The following is a 10000-nucleotide window of genomic DNA, read 5'->3' as shown; positions in this document are numbered from 1 at the left end:
GCTCGGCGCCGTCGAGCCTCCTCGACGCGCCCCAGGGGCCCGCCGACGCCGGCGGGCCGCTTGGCTTTCGGGACAATTTCGGCTGATCGCAGCGGGAGGAGCGCACGGGGGGTGCCGCCACCCACCCGCATCTGCGGACAACGGTTCCCTCTAACTGGACAACGGCAAAGATGGGACATCGCACCCCGCCGGGGCCGGGGGTCGGGGGGTTTTCACCCCCTTTCCCCTCTTCCCCGAGGGAACCCATCCGAAGCGTGCGACAAAAAAAGGTTTGCCACCGACCGTGAGAGGCCACGGGGCCCCAAAACCCGGCTTTTCGCCCGGCCTCGCGGCGATCGGCTTTCCCCCCCCGCGGAGGAAAAAAAAAAAAAAAAAAAAAAACCAACCGGGGGAGAGAACGGCAAACCAGGAGCAGAAAATAAAAAGGCACACATGGCGCGCGTCTCAAGACCCGTGCTAGCCACGGGGGCCGCGGGCCCGGGGGTGGGTGGGGGCGAGGCCCGCGCCTCTCACTCCCCCAACACCACCGCCGACAACCACGAGGTTTTTTTCTCCCTGCCCCCTTCGCTTTTCGCTTGGGGTCGGGGGGGCCCGCACACCTCCAGACGCTGTTTTTTTTCTCGGTGCCGCGGCTTAGGGCCGCAATGGGAGCAGGGGGGCAGAAACCCCTCACACCCAAAAAAGTACGGCAAGGCAGACCCCCACGCTCTGCCCGCCGCACGCCTACAAAAGCGAAAGAAAACGAAGCGGGGACCCGTTCGCGACGCAGCCCGCCGGGCCACGGTGGCTCGGTCCGCACCGGCCACGACAACTGAGGAAGGGGCGAGGCGCCGCCGCCTCGCCCGCGCCATATATCTCTCTCGCCGGGGACATTTTTCCCCGTCGCGTCCGGGTCCGCACGCGGGCAGGGGCCGGCCACCGCGGCCGGCCGCCACCCCTGAAACAATTCCGCCCGCAAAGCGCGGGTCCCCGGCTTAAGGCCGAGGAAGGGGGACGAGGGCCACAACAACTCGGGGCGAGGGACGGGGTGCCGCCACCCCGGCCCCGCGATTCCCGTCGGGCGACTTCTCCCGTCACCGAGCCCCTGGAGCGGCAAAAAGCGGGGCAAAGCCGAAGGCAAGGCCGCGCGCCCCACCGGGCGTCCCCCGCAGCCCCTTTCCGACACACGGCTCTCTCACACCTGGCAACAGCGGGTCGGGAGCGGGGAACGGGGCGCCGCCAGCCTCGGCCGACCGGGCAACCCGGTCTTCGGGACTCTCGGGGAAGGGCCGGGGCGGGGGGTAAAGCCTCGTACGGGGCTCGAACAACGACAGAGGCGCCCCCGGCCGACGTCTGCCCGCGGCTGCCGGCCACCGTGCCCCACCGAGACCGACAGCCGAAAAAAACCGCACCCCGCCGAGGGGGGCCCCGGCTTAAGGCCGAGCACATGAGGGGGACGAGGCGCCGCCGCCTCGCCCGCCAGCCACCAGCGTTCGGTTTTTCCCCACCCCAGGGTTGGGGTGGGGGGGGGAGGGAGGCGGGACTGGACCGGAATCGGCAGCAGCACGACCAGAGCGGGGGGGACCCGGCCTGCGGCTTCTCTGCCTCCTCCACACCCTTTTCCCTTCTCGCCTCGGCCGCCCGAGCGGCTTTCTCTCTCTGGCAAGCAGCGGCACACGCTTTCCTCGGCCTCACCGGAACAAGCTGGGCCCATCGGGCACGATGGGTAGCACGGGAAGCGGGACGAGCCCCGCGACTCGACCCGCCTAGGCAGCACACTCTCTCTCTCTGGCAGCAGTAGCGCGCTTCCGCGGCCTCGCAAACGAAGCTGGCCCATCGGCACGATGGATAGGTACGGGAAGCAGGACGAGCCCCGCGACTCGTCCCGCCGAGGCGGCAACCCTCTCTCGGTGCTTGGGCCTCCCTTGCCGGCGCTCTCCCTTTCGGTTTCTCTCTGAGCTTGGCGCCGGCGACCGGCCGGGCGGCCGGCCCGTAGCTCCGCCTCGGAGGACACAGGCACGGTAACAGCCTGGGGGAGACGGCCCGTCACCTCGCTCCCATAATACGGAGATATGTGTCCGAGGCCGCCCTCGCTGCAAGTGAACGTAGCGTACGTGACCGGGGCAAAGCGGTGGCGCTAGCCGCCTCCTAGCTTGACGTAACTGGAGGCAGCTGAAAACAGCGACCCCTTGGTGAACTTCCAGCGCCGGCGCCGACAACAGGTCTACCCGGGCCGCGGACAACAGGTCTACCGCGACCGCGGACAACAGGTCTACCGCGACCGCGGACAACAGGTCTACCCGGGCCGCGGACAACAGGTCTACCGCGACCGCGGACAACAGGTCTACCGCGGCCGCGGACAACAGGTCTACCGCGGCCGCGGACAACAGGTCTACCGCGACCGCGGACAACAGGTCTACCCGGGCCGCGGACAACAGGTCTACCGCGACCGCGGACAACAGGTCTACCCGGGCCGCGGACAACAGGTCTACCGCGACCGCGGACAACAGGTCTACCCGGGCCGCGGACAACAGGTCTACCGCGACCGCGGACAGCAGGTCTACCCGGGCCGCGGACAACAGGTCTACCGCGACCGCGGACAACAGGTCTACCCGGGCCGCGGACAGCAGGTCTACCCCGGCCGGGGGACAGCAGGTCTACCCCTTCCTGGGACATCAGCTCTACCCCGGCCGGGGACAGCAGGTCTACCCCGACCAAGGACAGCAGGTCTATCCCGGCCGGGGGACAGCAGGTCTACCCCGTCCAGGGACAGCAGGTCTACCCCGTCCAGGGACATCAGGTCTATCCCGGCCGGGGACAGCAGGTCTACCGCGACCGCGGACAGCAGGTCTACCCCGGCCGCGGACAGCAGGTCTACCCCGGCCGCGGACAACAGGTCTACCCCGACCGCGGGACAACAGGTCTACCCCGTCCAGGGACATCAGCTCCACCCCGGCCGGGGACAGCCGGTCTACCCCGACCAAGGACAGCAGGTCTATCCCGGCCGGGGGACAGCAGGTCTACCCCGTCCAGGGACAGCAGGTCTACCCCGTCCAGGGACATCAGGTCTATCCCGGCCGGGGACAGCAGGTCTACCGCGACCGCGGACAGCAGGTCTACCCCGGCCGCAGACAGCAGGTCTACCCCGGCCGGGGGACGGCAGGTCTACCGCGACCGCGGACAGCAGGTCTACCCGGGCCGCGGACAACAGGTCTACCGCGACCGCGGACAACAGGTCTACCCGGGCCGCGGACAACAGGTCTACCGCGACCGCGGACAACAGGTCTACCCGGGCCGCGGACAACAGGTCTACCGCGACCGCGGACAACAGGTCTACCGCGACCGCGGACAACAGGTCTACCCGGGCCGCGGACAACAGGTCTACCGCGACCGCGGACAGCAGGTCTACCCGGGCCGGGGACATCAGCTCCACCCCGGCCGGGGACAGCCGGTCTACCCCGACCAAGGACAGCAGGTCTATCCCGGCCGGGGGACAGCGGGTCTACCCCGTCCAGGGACATCAGGTCTATCCCGGCCGGGGACAGCAGGTCTACCGCGACCGCGGACAGCAGGTCTACCCCGGCCGGGGGACAGCAGGTCTACCCCGGCCGGGGGACAGCAGGTCTACCCCGGCCGGGGGACAGCAGGTCTACCGCGACCGCGGACAACAGGTCTACCCGGGCCGCGGACAACAGGTCTACCGCGACCGCGGACAACAGGTCTACCCGGGCCGCGGACAACAGGTCTACCCGGGCCGCGGACAACAGGTCTACCGCGACCGCGGACAGCAGGTCTACCCGGGCCGCGGACAACAGGTCTACCGCGACCGCGGACAACAGGTCTACCGCGACCGCGGACAACAGGTCTACCCGGGCCGCGGACAACAGGTCTACCGCGACCGCGGACAGCAGGTCTACCCGGGCCGCGGACAACAGGTCTACCGCGACCGCGGACAGCAGGTCTACCCGGGCCGGGGACATCAGCTCCACCCCGGCCGGGGACAGCCGGTCTACCCCGACCAAGGACAGCAGGTCTATCCCGGCCGGGGGACAGCGGGTCTACCCCGTCCAGGGACATCAGGTCTATCCCGGCCGGGGACAGCAGGTCTACCGCGACCGCGGACAGCAGGTCTACCCCGGCCGCGGACAGCAGGTCTACCCCGGCCGGGGGACAGCAGGTCTACCCCGGCCGGGGGACAGCAGGTCTACCGCGACCGCGGACAACAGGTCTACCCGGGCCGCGGACAACAGGTCTACCGCGACCGCGGACAACAGGTCTACCCGGGCCGCGGACAACAGGTCTACCCGGGCCGCGGACAACAGGTCTACCGCGACCGCGGACAGCAGGTCTACCCGGGCCGCGGACAACAGGTCTACCGCGACCGCGGACAACAGGTCTACCGCGACCGCGGACAACAGGTCTACCCGGGCCGCGGACAACAGGTCTACCGCGACCGCGGACAGCAGGTCTACCCGGGCCGGGGACAGCAGGTCTACCCCGGCCGGGGACAGCCGGTCTACCCCGACCAAGGACAGCAGGTCTATCCCGGCCGGGGGACAGCGGGTCTACCCCGTCCAGGGACAGCAGGTCTACCCCGTCCAGGGACATCAGGTCTATCCCGGCCGGGGACAGCAGGTCTACCCCGGCCGGGGGACAGCAGGTCTACCGCGACCGCGGACAGCAGGTCTACCCCGGCCGCGGACAACAGGTCTACCCCGTCCAGGGACAACAGGTCTACCCGGGCCGCGGACAGCAGGTCTACCGCGACCGTGGACAGCAGGTCTACCCGGGCCGCGGACAACAGGTCTACCCCGACCAAGGACAGCAGGTCTATCCCGGCCGGGGGACAGCGGGTCTACCCCGTCCAGGGACAGCAGGTCTACCCCGTCCAGGGACATCAGGTCTATCCCGGCCGGGGACAGCAGGTCTACCCCGGCCGGGGGACAGCAGGTCTACCGCGACCGCGGACAGCAGGTCTACCCCGGCCGCGGACAACAGGTCTACCCCGTCCAGGGACAACAGGTCTACCCGGGCCGCGGACAGCAGGTCTACCGCGACCGTGGACAGCAGGTCTACCCGGGCCGCGGACAACAGGTCTACCCCGTCCAGGGACATCAGGTCTACCCCGACCGCGGGACAACAGGTCTACCCCGTCCAGGGACAGCAGGTCTACCCCGGCCGGGGACAGCAGGTCTACCGCGACCGCAGACAGCAGGTCTACCCCGGCCGGGGGACAGCAGGTCTACCGCGACCGCGGACAGCAGGTCTACCCCGGCCGCGGACAACAGGTCTACCCCGTCCAGGGACAACAGGTCTACCCGGGCCGCGGTCAGCAGGTCTACCGCGACCTTGGACAGCGGGTCTACCCGGGCCGCGGACAACAGGTCTACCCCGTCCAGGGACATCAGGTCTACCCCGACCGCGGGACAACAGGTCTACCCCGTCCAGGGACAGCAGGTCTACCCCGGCCGGGGACAGCAGGTCTACCGCGACCGCAGACAGCAGGTCTACCCCGGCCGGGGGACAGCAGGTCTACCGCGACCGCGGACAGCAGGTCTACCCGGGCCGCGGACAACAGGTCTACCCCGTCCAGGGACATCAGGTCTACCCCGGCCGGGGGGACAACAGGTCTACCCCGTCCAGGGACAGCAGGTCTACCTCGGCCGGGGACATCAGGTCTACCCCGGCCGGGGACAACAGGTCTACCCTGTCCAGGGACAGCAGGTCTACCCCGGCCGGGGGGACAACAGGTCTACCCCGACCGCGGGACAACAGGTCTACCCCGTCCAGGGACATCAGGTCTACCCCGGCCGGGGGGACAACAGGTCTACCCCGTCCAGGGACAGCAGGTCTACCTCGGCCGGGGACAGCAGGTCGACCCCGGCCGCGGACAGCAGGTCTACCCCAACCACGGGCAGCAGGTCGACCCCGGCCGGGGACAGCAGGTCTACCGCGACCGCGGACAGCAGGTCTACCCCGGTTGGGGACCACAGGTCTACCCCGCCTGGGGGACAAGGGTACCCCTCTGAAGTTTGCCTCGTGTCCCGCCACCGGACCAGGCCTGTCGGCCGGCCCCGGCCCCGGCCCCGGCCCCGGCCCCGGCCCCGGCCCTGGGCGGACCCGGCCTCCCGGGGACGCCCGCCTGCCCGCCCCTGGGCTAGACCTGTTGGCCAGCCCCGGCCCCGGCCCCGGCCCCGGCCCCGGCCCTCGGTGAACCCAACCTCCCGGGTGGGTCCCGCCCGCCACCAGGGTAGCCCTGTCGGCCGGCTCCACGCCGGCCGCCCCTGCGGCTTCTGACGACGTGCCCGGCGGCGTCCGCCGGCCCCGGAGCCGGGAGACCTGTGCGCCCCTCGGCCGTCGGATAGCTCCGGCAGCCCCGTCCCGCCCGATATTCCCGTTCTCTAGGCCGAGGCGTATTTCTGACCGTCTCTTTCTTTGGTTTCTTTTCACGCACGCGGGCACGCGCACACGCCCGCACCCACAGACACACGCGCACCCACCCCTTCCCTTCTTCTTTTGTCTTTTCCCGAAAGGACGGCTCTTGTGTCGGGGTGGCACACGAACGCTTCGCCGGGATCAAAAATTCTCGGCCCATCGGATTTCTTTTCCTGCCTGCGCGGCCAGACGCCTCCCAGCCGAGCCGACGGGCAGCCCGCGGCCCGCGCCCGGCCCGCCGACGCGCTCGACCGGCAACGGGGCGTCCCCACCCCGCGGGGAGCAGAGACACGGCACCAGCCAGCAAGCCGCACCTCGGGGCGGACAGCGGGAGAATGGAAGCAGGCGGAAGCGTGCGGTGGGACGCGGCTGGAAGCCGCCGGCCCCCCGCGTCACTGGACTCGAATCGCCGGCAGAGGCGGCGGGCGGGCGGCCGCCTGCTCATGCCGGCTCTCCGGCGGTCCGCGGAGGTCGTCGGCCCCGGGCCCGCCTCGTGCGGGCCCGGCACGGAACCACCCTTCGCCGCCGGCTCCCGCGGCGCACCGCCTTCTGGGCTTTTCCCCGCCCCCGGTCGGCGACGCTTGCCGGGCGGCCCCGCCCTGCGACGTCACCCTGCCTGGCACCGCCTTCCGGGCTTTCCCCGCCCCCCTGCTGGGCGACAGCTGGGGCCGACGGCGGTGGCCCCGACCCACCCACGCCCCAGGCGGCTCCCCAAGCGGCCGGCCGCTCGGCACGGGGACAACGCCTGCGGGGGCTGAGGAGCGGGCCGACGGGGCCGCCGGCAGCTTGAGGCTCGGCGCCCTCCCTTTCCGAGGAAGCTTTCTCGCCGGCTCTCTCTCGGAGGCTTTCGCTCCGACGGCGCCTTCCTTCCCGCTCGCCCCCGGCCGGCCCCACTGAAGCCTGCAGGCAGACGGCAGCCCCGCTGATCGAGCCAGCCAAGCAGAAAGCGAGGTGGAAGCCGGGCCGCCATCTGCTCGGACCCGGACGGGGGAGGGAGCGCCGCCGGCTTCCGAAGGCCCTCTCCCTCCCTCCCTCCCTCTCGGGGAGAAGCGAAGGCGGCGAGGGGCTCAGGCCGATAGGGGAGAGCCGCTCGACGCATCGCACGGCGGCCCGCCGGCTGACAGCAGGTCAAACCAGCGGCCGGCCGACAGCAGGTCTACCCAGCTGCCCGGGGGACGACAGCAGGTCTACCCAGCGGCAGGCCGACAGCAGGTCTACCCGGCCGCCGGCCGGCCGACAGCAGGTCTACCCAGCAGCCGGCCGACAGCAGGTCTACCCGGCAGCCGCCCGGCGGCCGACAGCAGGTCTACCCGGCCGACGGCCGACAGCAGGTCTACCCGGCGGCCGGCCGACAGCAGGTCTACCCGGCAGCCGCCCGGCGGCCGACAGCAGGTCTACCCGGCCGACGGCCGACAGCAGGTCTACCCAGACGCCCGACAGCAGGTCTACCCGGCGGCAGGCCGACAGCAGGTCTACCCGGCCGCCGGCCGGCCGACAGCAGGTCTACCCAGCAGCCGGCCGACAGCAGGTCTACCCGGCAGCCGCCCGGCGGCCGACAGCAGGTCTACCCGGCCGACGGCCGACAGCAGGTCTACCCGGCGGCCGGCCGACAGCAGGTCTACCCGGCAGCCGCCCGGCGGCCGACAGCAGGTCTACCCGGCCGACGGCCGACAGCAGGTCTACCCAGACGCCCGACAGCAGGTCTACCCGGCGGCAGGCCGACAGCAGGTCTACCCGGCCGCCGGCCGGCCGACAGCAGGTCAACCCAGCAGCCGGCCGACAGCAGGTCTACCCGGCGGCAGGCGGACAACAGGTCTACCCAGCGGCAGCCGCCCGGCGGCCGACAGCAGGTCAACCCAGCGGCAGGCCGACAGCAGGTCTACCCAGCTGCCCGCCGACCGACAGCAGGTCTACCCGGCAGCCGCCCGGCCAACGGCCGACAGCAGGTCTACCCAGCTGCCGGGCGGACGACAGCAGGTCTACCCAGCCCCCGGCCGACAGCAGGTCTACCCGGCGGCCAACCGACAGCAGGTCTACCCGCCGGCCGGCCGACAGCAGGTCTACCCGGCCGACGGCCGACAGCAGGTCTACCCAGCCGGCCGGCCGACAGCAGGTCTACCCGGCAGCCGCCCGGCGGCCGACAGCAGGTCTACCCGGCGGCCGGCCGACAGCAGGTCTACCCAGCGGCAGCCGCCCGCCGGCCGACAGCAGGTCTACCCGGCAGCCGCCCGCCGGCCGACAGCAGGTCTACCCAGCTGCCGGGGGGGACGACAGCAGGTCTACCCAGCCCCCGGCCGACAGCAGGTCTACCCGGCGGCCAACCGACAGCAGGTCTACCCGCCGGCCGGCCGACAGCAGGTCTACCCGGCCGACGGCCGACAGCAGGTCTACCCAGCCGGCCGGCCGACAGCAGGTCTACCCGGCAGCCGCCCGGCGGCCGACAGCAGGTCTACCCGGCCGACGGCCGACAGCAGGTCTACCCGGCGGCCGGCCGACAGCAGGTCTACCCGGCAGCCGCCCGGCGGCCGACAGCAGGTCTACCCGGCCGACGGCCGACAGCAGGTCTACCCAGACGCCCGACAGCAGGTCTACCCGGCGGCAGGCCGACAGCAGGTCTACCCGGCCGCCGGCCGGCCGACAGCAGGTCTACCCAGCAGCCGGCCGACAGCAGGTCTACCCGGCAGCCGCCCGGCGGCCGACAGCAGGTCTACCCGGCCGACGGCCGACAGCAGGTCTACCCGGCGGCCGGCCGACAGCAGGTCTACCCGGCAGCCGCCCGGCGGCCGACAGCAGGTCTACCCGGCCGACGGCCGACAGCAGGTCTACCCAGACGCCCGACAGCAGGTCTACCCGGCGGCAGGCCGACAGCAGGTCTACCCGGCCGCCGGCCGGCCGACAGCAGGTCAACCCAGCAGCCGGCCGACAGCAGGTCTACCCGGCGGCAGGCGGACAACAGGTCTACCCAGCGGCAGCCGCCCGGCGGCCGACAGCAGGTCAACCCAGCGGCAGGCCGACAGCAGGTCTACCCAGCTGCCCGCCGACCGACAGCAGGTCTACCCGGCAGCCGCCCGGCCAACGGCCGACAGCAGGTCTACCCAGCTGCCGGGCGGACGACAGCAGGTCTACCCAGCCCCCGGCCGACAGCAGGTCTACCCAGCTGCCGGGGGGGACGACAGCAGGTCTACCCAGCCCCCGGCCGACAGCAGGTCTACCCGGCGGCCAACCGACAGCAGGTCTACCCGCCGGCCGGCCGACAGCAGGTCTACCCGGCCGACGGCCGACAGCAGGTCTACCCAGCCGGCCGGCCGACAGCAGGTCTACCCGGCAGCCGCCCGGCGGCCGACAGCAGGTCTACCCGGCGGCCGGCCGACAGCAGGTCTACCCAGCGGCAGCCGCCCGCCGGCCGACAGCAGGTCTACCCGGCAGCCGCCCGCCGGCCGACAGCAGGTCTACCCAGCTGCCGGGGGGGACGACAGCAGGTCTACCCAGCCCCCGGCCGACAGCAGGTCTACCCGGCGGCCAACCGACAGCAGGTCTACCCGCCGGCCGGCCGACAGCAGGTCTACCCGGCCGACGGCCGACAGCA

This window comes from Poecile atricapillus, unplaced genomic scaffold (assembly GCF_030490865.1).
Source record: "Poecile atricapillus isolate bPoeAtr1 unplaced genomic scaffold, bPoeAtr1.hap1 scaffold_268, whole genome shotgun sequence".
NCBI lineage: Eukaryota > Metazoa > Chordata > Aves > Passeriformes > Paridae > Poecile > Poecile atricapillus.
Note: the sequence above shows the minus strand (reverse complement) of the source record.